Genomic DNA, 12,845 nt, shown 5'->3' on the forward strand with positions numbered 1-12,845 from the left:
TTTTTTTTTTTTTTTTTTGAAAAAAAGGGAAGAACTAGAAACATTATGTTTTTAAGTGAAAAAAAATTCTAAAAAGTATCTCTAAAAGTCCAATAAAGAGAAAAATAAAATTCCAAATATTACCTTCAATAAAATGAAAGAAAAATTACTGGCAATTACTGCAAGAAGAAGGCAACACTATGTATGAGTATCTTGGTCTTAGAAGAAGACAAATTTGCTTGTTCAAGGGTTTTGTTTTAGATGAAGCATCCTTCTTAAATTTCTTTGGGAAACAACATTTGCTTCCCCTTCTTTATTTTTCATTAAAGATTGGTAACATTGGAGTTCATTGAGAAGACTCGTTATGTTGTAATCAACTTTGTTCATTACAGCATTCGTACGAAAAGTTAGAAAACTCTTCGGAAGAGATTCCATTATCATACTAACTTGGCTCTTCTCATCTATGGCAGTCCCATTTGCCTCAGCTATATTGAAGTGGATCGTCATGTCTAGGAGATGTTCTCTAATAGAGGTCCCATCCTTGACACGTAAATTATAAAGGTATTTAATAGCATCATGTCGTGCTGATGAGGACGGTTGTCCAAACATCCCTTGCAACGACTCCATGATCTCTCTCGCAGTGACCATGGTTTCATGCTTTTTGGTAAGCACATCAGATATGCTTGTCAAAATATAGGCTTTGGCTTTTTCATTAGCCCAGACCCATCTGTCATAGATATCCAAATCATTTTGGGTTGTGTTAAGATTGGGAAGAGGAGGATGTTCCTCTGTTAAATCAAATCTCAAATCATTAACTACTAGTATTGTGTTTATGTTCGACTTCCAATTTGAATAACCCTCTCCATTGAACTTATTGGAGGCTAAGAGTTGTATAATCGAGTTTGACATGATGAAACATAAACAAATTCTACAAGTAAATTGCATCTAAATCCAATTTTAGCAACAGTAATAAAGTACCCATATTTCTTTATTTATTTGCAACGATGCTTTAGTGAGTTAGAATAGATGCTACCAGGGGACAGTTAAATACTCCTTCACTAGAGCAAGACAATCTTAACGAAATACTATATCCAAAATAACTTGTATTTCTATAGTCCTTTAGTTATTATTTTGTTTTGTCCTCCATTTTTGGTCATAGAACGGTATGAATATTCCCCCGAATAGGAAGACAATATTCAAGCTGAAACTAAGAAACCCTATTCATTTCTAATGTTTGGATTGTTCTGAATACTATGTTATAACTCTACGAGGGGATCGCCGTAAAAACGACTAGCTAGTGTCGCCTAAAAACGACAGCAAACCCCACATAGGAATCTCACGATTCAAACTAATGGAAGAGACCGTAGGATATGTTAACATATTTCCTGCACCCACTTACTATGAACTAGTTCCCCTATTCACCTTGATATTAACCCATGCAAACACTTTCAGAATGGAGCAGTCGCAGTAAAGGCGACACGAAGCCCAGCATGGATCTCACAGTGTGAACTCTTAGGGATTTGAGGGCTAAAAATAATATATCGTATATATTATTAATCTCTCATTGAAGTGTTCTAATTATTTGGATATCTCTTGTACGTAGGTATATTTCGGCTTAAAAACATCATAACTCTATGTGATTTATCCAAGTATAACATTTATGTTGAATTTTATGTCCTAAAACTCGTAGTTTGTAAATTAATAAACATATTCTGTTTTGTTTTTCGATAAAATTGTTATTGAAATTCTAATCTTGAATCCAATAAACTAAGGTCCTGAGGCTATTTAATGTAGTTTGAACTTTATGTATTGACATAAATGTGGATCAAGTTCAAATATATAGCCAAAATGGTCTATAGTATATGAATAAGATTGGGCGCCTTATTCTGGGGACACTATGGATGCGGCCCATTTTGTAGTTAGTACAAACGATGTGATCTTAAATCGTTCATGTGGAGACATGAAGTGGAGGCATCCTATGTAAAGAGTTTACATAAGACTGAACCATGAAATAGTCACTTTTTACATTCTAAATGTTTTTTTATGTATAAAACTGACTATTTCGTTAATGGATGACCTAGATAACTTAATCTTAATCCTGAGCTAACTATGAACTCCTGTTCACTCAAAATCATCCTTAAATATGCATAAGTGAAGGCAACTCATTATCGTTGGCCCAATAAGCCTCCCATTTCAGGGATAAGATCAGGTGAATAGCTTGGAACATAGGGTGCAAGACGGAATTCACTCATACTCGTTATAGGATTAGTGGAACTTAAGAAACAAGATGTAGTCTTGGGGGTAAAATGGTTTTTATGACCCAGCCGAGATTATGAACAACATGTGAAGGATTAGCTTACTAATCATGGTTATATCATATGGACATAAATATATCTATAGTGAGGGGAGTGCAACTACGGGTCTATAGTGGAATGACCTGTGAGTTAACGAATGTTGATTAGCTTCGTCTAAAGAGTTTAGCTAGCTAATCTCGGATCATTGGAGCCCATGATCTATAGGTCTGTTAGATTCCCTTACTAGCTCATATGGAATAAACTTAGAACAGTATGATAGAATAATTCGAATTGTTCGAATTAGGTGAAGAGAGAGAAACTAACAAGTATATGTGATATAGAGGTCGGTTTTTCAGTTTAGAGATACAACTTTAATATTTAAATGTGATTTAAATATCAAGAATATGAATACGTTTATATTCGGAAGCTCGAAAATAATGGAAATGGTAAAAGATGTAAAAAGTCAAAGAGTTGACTTTTGACTATGAAAAGTCAAACTTTTATCGACCTTATATTCAAATATGATTTGAATTTCGAGAAAATGAATGCGGATTCATGCTCAGGAGGGCAAAATTAGTCAACATGGGAAAAATCATAAAAAGTGAAAATGTTGACTTTTAGATCAAAGTTTGACTTTGACAAAATGACTATTTTGCCTTTTGATTAAAGTTAGTGGAAAAATCCAAACTTTTGTTGGATAATTCCACTAACAAGATAGTGGGCTAGGTAGGCTTATAGTGGAGACATCAAGCCCACTTAGATAGTGGATTTTGAGGTGTTGGGTTTTTATGAATTTATTTGATGCAAATGTTGCATGGCTTTTTCTATAAATTTGGGCTTTTAAATTGGATGAAAAAACATTTTGCATTTTGAATAAAAAACTAGTTTCTAAAATTGGGTTGGAAAAATCCCTATTTTTTAGTGAAATTCAAAACCCAAACCCAACCCAAAATTCTATCTTCTTTTTCCATCTCTTTCTCTCTCTCGGGTCCTTCATCCATCGGGTCCCACAACCCAGTTCTGAGTCCAGAGGATAGTAGGTCAGCCTAGTGGTGGTCCAGAAGAGTTCGGATCGAGATTTAGCGAGGAAAACGTTTTTCGGGAACTACAAAAGTTGTATTCTATCCCTATTAATTTACTGTTTTTTCCTTCATTTGCATGCTAATTTCCTTTTAATTAAAAGCAATTAGAGTGTAATTAGATCCTTATTCCACTGCATATGTCTCGTGTTCCATTAGTTTATATTTAGATTTAACCTACAATGTCTAAGTGATAAAATCATTTTATTACCTCACACCGCCGCTCACGCATGCTCATAAAACCGATTAACAATGCTCAGTACTTCGGCTAAAATCTCCAGGTAGGAGGTGTTACGTAAATTGTCAACTTAAGTACCTCCAGCCTTAGACGGGATTATAGACCGACTGAGTTTGTAACCATGTTTTATAAGATAACGTCCTATTTTAACTATTAAAACAAGTTGTTATGAAACCTAAGTGAGCAAATATCTTATCTTTGTTATAGATTTTAAATGTCTAACCCATTTTATCACTCTTCTAAAAAATATAGACATACTATAACAAAACTTAAACATTCCACACATTAATATATCAATTATATTAATCTTATGTAACCCTACTCGTGTATACTATATACATTATAACCCATTTATAACATATATCAATCCATGAAACATGCTTTCTTATGGTGGGATTTTAAATCTACATGGTATATAATATGCACACACAAGTTCAATTTAAAAATAGTAAACATCACATGCATAAAACATTTAAACACTATTGATGTGGACCAACTTTGGCATTCTTAGCAAGCAAAAACTAGTTTATTACAGAATTAATTAAAAAGCAGCTCCAGGTTCCCTCTGGACCACACGAACAAACCCAAACCGAATCTGAACCATGCGAATCGGCCCTCCGAAGCTTCAAACGAGGCTGAACCAGTCAAAATTAGGTTGAATGGATTCCATGCCACTGAACTGATCGAACCGAACCACTCCCGTGAATCAATCCACGGACACGTGCATTTCTGGGCTGGGATGAGTAGTGTCGCAACGATCCATCCCAGAGTTGAAATGCCTCGGGTCCATGAAGAACAACATTGCAAAAATCGCGACACTGCCTAGTAGTTGCTTCTTCTCCAATTTTTTCAACTGAGCTTGCTTGCTTCAATCTTCAATTACAACTTATTTTCAATCTATTGACAATAATAAAGTTACAAACCCTTAAACACACATTAAGGCCCATCACCAAGAGCCAATTACAAATTTAACAACTGAATCAAAGAGAATTCTACTGCCAATTTTGATTTAGAAACCATATTAGTTACCAAACATGCATTGGTGTGTGAAATTCTAGCAATGCATGTTTGGTAACTGATATGATTTCTAAATCAACATTAATTGAGTTCTTAAATTTTGAGCCCATGGAAAGGTTTGAGGGACTGTAATACCACCCTTTTGTGAAACCTACTGCCCAATTGAACATCTTTACTCACATAAAACTTGAAGCCAAAGATGTAAAAAACAACTGTTTGTTTAAGCTCATTTATTACCAACAGTACAACGTCTAAAGTGTTTGCACCATGTTTTTCCACCACCTACTTCCTTTGCCATTCACCTACTCCCATGCGACACACGTACTTGCGTTGTCTTCTGATGCTTGAATTTTATGAAGTGGAAATATGGATGATGTGCATTGATGGATTACGTTGTGCACTCAAGTTTCCCCAATGGAATTCAAGTGTAAATTTCTCTGAGTTTCCTGGTAAGTCCAGGGTCGAACACAGAGACTTTTGAAAATAGTTACATTAATAATGTCTATGAAAACTCTGTGGTAACCAAGTAAATAAATAAAGTGTGGGTGTGTTGTTGCATTGATAAAAAAAAGTAAATAAAGTGGTGGATTTGAGAAAGAGAGTTGGGTAGATGCAATGAGTATGTGATGACCAGGTTAAGAAGATCTTTAGCTAGCATTACTCAGGAATGCGTCAAACTTTACGATCATGTTACAACCATGCACAACAAGTCATTTCCTAATGTAAATGCGATGCTCCTAAGTCTAGGACGCATGTGTTGAATGCAAAATGTCCATAGAGCTTATCCCTAAGTCTCTACTTTTGTCCTATGTGTTGATGCAAAATGTATGAAAGCAAGGTGACCGCATATAATCATATCTTATTGCTAAGATGCATGCGATGAGTTAATAACGAATAGTGCTCATTCCTAAGCGCCTATCTCTCGTTTATGTGTTCTAATCTAGTTCTTCCAAACCTAGATTCTGACTTGACCTTCCTAAGTCTAGATCCTATCCTTAGACTACACTCTCGAGTATCTCTAATAGACGAATGAAGCATACACAAACAAGATAATCACAAAGAATGAAGATTCCCTAATTGTGCTAGATAAATGCTTCTCAACCCATTCAACTGTTTAGCTACTCATGCGTGAATTATAGAGAGAGAACATATATAGAGGAAGACGTTCCATTTTTATAACTGAATTGAGTACAAAATTATAATGGAAATTAAAGGTAGAGAACCTAGTAGCAATTCCTTGCTGATCGAGGGTTTTTACACTGAATCTCTATTTTGATCTACAAATATTCCCGCTTTCACGGGCATCGACCCTCTCTCTGTCTTGGAGCTTTTGGTGCTTTCCCCAGCTTATCGGAACGATCTATCGGCACACATTCTGTAACAACCCAAATTTGTACACATACACTATAGGAAATTAATGTCAAATGTTAAGCAGGACGGAATTTTATTTAAAGGGGTGATAAATGTAATACTCTAACCCTAATTTAGAAAGTAGGAAAAACAAATAAAATATATATTTAAGAATGAAAAATATAATAGGAAAATCGGTGGAAATTTAGAATTGGAAAAAAATAAGAAATTTATTAATTATCCAAAAATAATGAATAAGGGGGCAGAATCAGGGAGAATTAGTTAGAAGTTGGATGTTAGCTAATTCATGAGACAAAGGGTAATAGATAACTTTTTGTTTGGGCACTGCTCATTGGAAGAATTGGAGGTGTATTAATTGCCCATATACTTAAAATTTGAAAGAATTAAAAAGCGGAAGTGGAATCCACAAGCAGCGAAGGCAACCACGTGTGAAAACTAGCGAGATTGGAGAGAAAATTGGAGAGAGCGAGAGTGAGATTGGAGAGAAAATTGGAGAGAGCGAGAGTAAAGAGAGTGAGATTCTTAGCGAAACAATGGGAGAAAGCGGGAGCAGGAGCGAGAGTGGGAGCAGGAGGGGGAGCGGGAGCGAGAGCGAGAGTAAGAGCGAAAGCAGTGAGAGCGAAAGAGAGAGAGCGAGAGCGAGAGAAGCAAGAGCGAGAGTCACGAGAGCCAAACCAGCAAGAAAGCTGGAGAGAGCGAGATTCTGAGAACAAAGAGAGCGAGATTTGGACAGAAGCATGGATTATGCGTTGAATTTGGCCACGATTTTTATAGATTATACATGGAGAACCCTAAAATTGAATACAAACAAAGGTTGAAGACGTAAGGACAAACGTTAGCCAAAATTAGGTGTCTTATTAAGAGAAATTCTTAAACCTAAGTAATTTTAAAGAAGACATTTGTAGGATGAGTTGTCACACTGAGAAGAGCTGAAAACCACTATAAATAGGACCCTTTGCCTAAAGATTTAACCCATTCTAAAAAAAATCTCAGTAACAAAGAATCATTTGAAAGAGTATGTGTGAGTGAGGAAGTTCTGTGAGGTTAGAAGAGATAAAGCTCGGGTGAGGTGCTACCCAAATTTCTTTCTAGTTTAAAAGGGAAAGCTCTACTGATCAAACCATAAGGAATAATAAGGAAGAATTAGGATCGCAGTCAAGGTAAGTAGTTATCTCACCAGTGTTTCATGGTAGTGTACCTTTAATATGTTGCATAATTATGTGATTGTTATGTTGCATTACATGTTTAAAATATGTTTGTCGACAAGGGACCTCATGCATTATGTTTGGTCATAAGATTAAATTTTAATTAGATAAAGGTTATGATTCTAGGGCTAGCAGGGCATGAATGGTTGCACCGCTCTAGACTCAATTCTATGTCAAGTTTATGCTAAGGACTAACAGGGTATGTATGGTTGCACCCCTCTAGTTCGATCTTACGTTTATGTTAATAGTTGATGTTGGATGCGACTCTGGCCCTACTGACTGCATAACCCACTAATCATCAGATGAGCTAGTTTCTGCCTAAGTCCTCATCTTTCTATCAGGGCAGAGAAATTTACGTTAGTGATGTTGGATGTGACTTTGGCCCTATTAACTGCATAACCCGCTAATCATCAAATGAGCTAGTTTCCGCCTAAGTCCTCATCTTCCTATCAGGGCAGAGAAATTTATGTTAGTGATGTTAGATGCGACTCTGGCCCTACTGACTGCATAACCCGCTAATCATCAGATGGGCTAGTTTCCGCCTAAGTCCTCATCTTCCTATCAGGGCGGAGAAATTTATGTTAGAAGCATAACCGACCACCACATGTTATTATATGTTTTCGGTCCCAATCATATGTTTTCATAACATGTTGCATGTGATTATGCATTTGGTCACTACCCTATGTGAGAACTACTTACTGGGAATATTATATACTCATCCTATTTTTACAAACTTTGTAGGTAAGGACACAGCGTAGGTGGCAGAACTGGACGTCGCTCAAATGGCCAACCATCAAACTCACTATTATAGGCATATGCATTTTTGTTTCACCACGCTAGTGTTTTATGGATCCTGGTGTTTTGTAAAATAAACTTTTTATATAGTTTACTACCTAATTAATAAAATCTTAGATATGATCTTTTGAGATTTTTACCAAAATTTCATCTCATAATAGAAAAGTCTAAGCATGCATGTCGTAGCGGTCGGACAATAATATTTAAGGATCCAGTCATTACACCTTCTTCCTCGCGTCCACCTTAAAGTGAAAGAAGACTATGGACAGAGACACGAACTTGTAAAATGAGGAAATAATCGACTGCTTCCCTCCTTCTCTGAAGAATGCACTTGGTATTTATAGGGCATCAAAGGTGAAAGGCAGCTTCTCTCTCCTGGTTGTACAGATGGGACAACTTTAATTCCTGACTGATGCAACGGATAATTGTCACCGATAAAGCTGGATGTACTTTGTGACCGTTATCGGCTGTCAACTTAATTTAGATCTGACTGCCATCAGCTTTCTGTCCCATCGATCTTAATTGTCCTTTCATCCGGATGCGCCCACCATGTTGCGGTGATTCTTCTTGGGTGAATGTTTGCGAGCACGATCAAAGCAAAGTCTTGCGATGAAGTTACGCTCGACCAATGTATTCCTATGATCGCATTCTTTGCATTGCATAAACACATTATTCTGCACAAAAATATAAAGATCAACTGCTCTAATCCATTGGATGCATGCAACTGCAATATTATAGAATTTATGTTTAATGTACGCAATTTAACATATTTCATCAACACAGTCCGACATTGTTTAAGGATTCAACACTAGGATAACGTGCATTTCTGCCTGTTATCACACCCGCAAATTTAAACAACGCTTGTCCTCAAGCATAAGCTAAAGATTCCTTTAGCAAGTAAACAGCAAAGTTCTATCCCTAGATTTCTCAAGGATACTTCGTTCAAATCTTAGATGCCAGAATTTCCTTAAGTCTTATTCAAATATCTTCCTAAAATACTTCTAAGACATAGGGATTGCAAGCTTAACTTTCAAAAGGACTTTACTGAATTCCGGAACATCGCATGATTTATTTCAAAAAGAAAATTTTCCACCGGGGTGTCAAATGATTTCTCCTTGCACAAAAAATTTCTTCATTGCTATCTTTTTCTGACCTTGCGCCAATCCAAGTGCCTTGCCTTCGTTTTGGCTTGTCCCCACAGGTGTCATGCGGACATCCAACTACGAGCAATGCACTTTTTCTCAAACTAAACTCATACCAACTTGGCAGTGGAGTTGCGGTCATTTATTTGTGTGTTGATCTCAGTGACTTACTTTCATTTTGGATTGCCCCCACGTGTGTCATGTGGACATCCAACTATGGGTTAGTACCTTTCACAACTTAACTCTTATCAACATGGGTTCCCCATTGCGTTGACAGTGGAGTTGTTATTTTCAAATTTTTTTTATAGCAAGGTCGAAAATAAATACCATAAATACCTCACCACCAAATTTAAAATACGGCCATGTCCTCATTGCCAAAAGAAATTAAAATAAGTCATGCGATGGTCATAGAATGCGTTGTAAAGAGAGTTTGAAAGAAAGCTAGCAAACCCCTAACTTCTAGAAATATTTCGTGAGGTGACTACCTTAAGATTTAAGTTGACTCTAGTATAGACAAAAGAGATAGAAGCATATTTTCATCATTGAAATCATACTTGGTAAAGAAACAACATGCGGTAAACTACTAAATTTATCTACTCGGAAAATGATTGCGGTAATCAGGGAGGATGTGGTGATAAAACTTTGAAAAATAACATGGGCGCAAAATTTGAAATAAAGATAAGGAAGAGTACAACACCAAATTTTACGCTTTCGCCCGCATTAAGTATTGATGCATCCATCCTTGCAGCGATCTTTGCTTCTGTGGATTGCGGTGATGGAATCAGAATATTTGCTTCGTCTTGCAGTATCTCCACAATCCTGTGCCTTAATCCTTGTAAACAAACAAAGAGAGAGTCAAATGATTTCAAAACAAAACAACAAGTTTTTCTTTTCTTTTCTTTTTTTTTTTTTATAGAAAAATAAGTAAAATACAGCTAGTAGTAGCGTGACAAAGAGTTAAATGTTCAAGAGTTGAGTAAGGGATAGTCTGGGTTTTTCAACTTTGCGGAGGTTGTTTCTGGCTAAAAATATCCTTCGCAATATACTTTGATCCGTTGTCCATTAACTTTAAATGTTCGACTGCCATCCTCGGTGATTAGCTCCACTGCACCATGTGGAAATACTTCTTTGATGATGAAGGGACCGGACCAGCGTGATTTTAATTTTCATGGGAAGAGCCGCAATCTTGAATTGAAGAGTAAGACCTTCTGCCCGATTTGGAGGTTTCTAGCGCATATTCGTTTATCATGCCAACGCTTGGTGCGCTCTTTATAAATCTTCACATTCTCATATGCGTTGATCCTCCATTCTTCTAGCATGACTAGCTACAGTTTCCGCGCTTCTCCTGCTTTCTTTAAATTGAAATTCAGTTTCTTGACCGCCCACAATGCTTTATACTCCAACTCCAAAGGCAGATGACATGCCTTGCCAAATACCAATGCATAGGGAGATATACCTATTGGTGTTTTAAATGCGGTCCGGTATGCACACAATGCATCATCAAGCTTCATTGCCCAATCCTTTCGCGAAGGTTTTACTACCTTCTCAAGTATCAATTTAATTTCATGATTGAACACTTCAGCCTGGCCATTTGTTTGCGGGTGGTATGCAGTGGCCACCTTGTGGAGGATATTGTACTTGCAACAGCTCCTTTATATTGTGGTTGATAAAGTGTGATCCTTCATCACTTATGATGGCACGGGGAGTGCCAAAACGCGTGAAAATATTTTTCTTCAGGAACTGGGAGACTACTGCCGCATCACTTGCGGCGCATGTAATTGCCTCTAGCCACTTAGAGACATAGTCAATGGCTAATAGAATATAGTGCTTACCGTTTAAAGGAGGTAATGGTCCCATGAAATCAATCCCCCATACGTCAAATAGTTCCAGCTCCAAGATAGTATTCATTGGCATTGCATTATTCCATGAAATGTTGCCGGTGCGTTGACACCGATCACATTTCATTGTGTAGTCAGCAACATCCTTAAATAATGAAGGCCAGAAGAATCCACTTTGTAAAACTTTGGCTATAGTACGTTGTCTTCCATATATAGTATGTTGTGTAGTCAGCAACATCCTTAAATAATGAAGGCCAAAAGAATCCCATTCAACTGTTTAGCTACTCATGCGTGAATTACAGAGAGAGAACATATATAGAGGAAGACATTCCATTCTTATAACTGAATTGAGTACAACATGATAATGGAAATTAAAGGTAGAGAGCCTGGTAGCAATTCCTTCCTGACCGAGGCTTTTTACACTGAATCTCTATTCTGATCTACAAATATTCTCGCTTCCGTGGGCGTCGGCCCTCTCTCTATCTTGGAGCTTCCGATGCTTTCCCAAGCTTGTCGGAACGATCTATCGGCACACCTTCTTCCTCGCATCCGCCTTAAAATGAAAGAAAACTATGGGCAAAGACGCGAACTTGTAAAATGCTGAAATAATCGATTTCTTAACCCCTTCTCTGGAGAATGCACTTGGTATTTATAGGGCATCAAAGGTGAAAGGCGGCTTCTCTCTCCTGGTTGTACAGATGGGACAACTTTAATTCCTGACTGATGAGCTGGATAATTGTCACCGATAAAGCTAGATGTACTTTGTGACCATTATCGGCTGTCAACTTAATTTGGATCCGATTGCCGTTAGCTTTCTGTCCCATCGATCTTAATTGTCCTTTCGTCCGGATGCGCCCACCATTTGTGATGATTCTTCTTGCGTGAATGTTTGCAAGCACGATCAACACAAAGTTTTGCAGTGAAGTTGTGCTCGACCAATGTATTCCTATGATCGCATTCTTTGCATTGCGTTAACGCATTATTCTGCACAAAAATATAAAGATCGACTGCTCTAATGCATTGGACGCATGCGACCACAATATTATAGAATTTATGCTTAATGGACGTAATTTAACAAATTTCATCAACGTAATCTGACATTGTTTAAGGATTCAACACTATGATAACGTGCATTTCTGCCTGTTATCATCTTCCTCATGCATAAAACACTCTTTGGATAAAACTTATTCACCTAGCTCCTACTAACTCCAATCCAACCACCTCTTGGTATAGACATTTGTCCGGATGAGCTCATAAGCCTTGCCTAACGCAAGACTCAACACCGCTCCATCGTTTAGTCCATCGTTCAGCTCTTGCACTTCATCGCTTAGCTCTATCATTTACCAAGCATCTCGTTGTCGCTTAACATTCAACCTTCTCGTTGTCTCTCACTGTAATCGTTCAGTGCCTGCATCCATCGCATTGCATAAGCTGTATGATCTCACGCATAGCCCATCACATAGCTCCTGCGCCTATATTTAGCTCCATCGCGAGTGCTGATGCCTTATCGTCTAACGTATCTGCCTATCGTGCAACGCCATCGCCCAGTGTTTGCATCCATCGCGCAACTCCCATCATTTAGCATTTTTCCTATCGTGTAGCGCTGACGCTCATCATGTAATCTATCGCTCAGTGCCCATGCATCGTCTAGTGCTCAACTTATCGTCTAGTGCCCACTCAACACTTAACGCTGTCGTATAGTGCTATCGCTTAGCGCTTTCATTTAGCTTTCACGCTTATCAACTAATGCCTATGTTGATCGTATAGTATCGTCTCCTATCATGTAGATCCATCGTGTAATGCATCTTTTCACATCGTTTAGCACTGCCTACAACTAAAAGATCGTCTAGTGCTTCACTCAACACCCACACATAGCTATATGATCGC

This window comes from Benincasa hispida, chromosome 12 (genome assembly GCF_027475165.1).
Source record: "Benincasa hispida cultivar pf3 chromosome 12, pf3_genome.v1.1, whole genome shotgun sequence".
Classification (NCBI taxonomy): domain Eukaryota; kingdom Viridiplantae; phylum Streptophyta; class Magnoliopsida; order Cucurbitales; family Cucurbitaceae; genus Benincasa; species Benincasa hispida.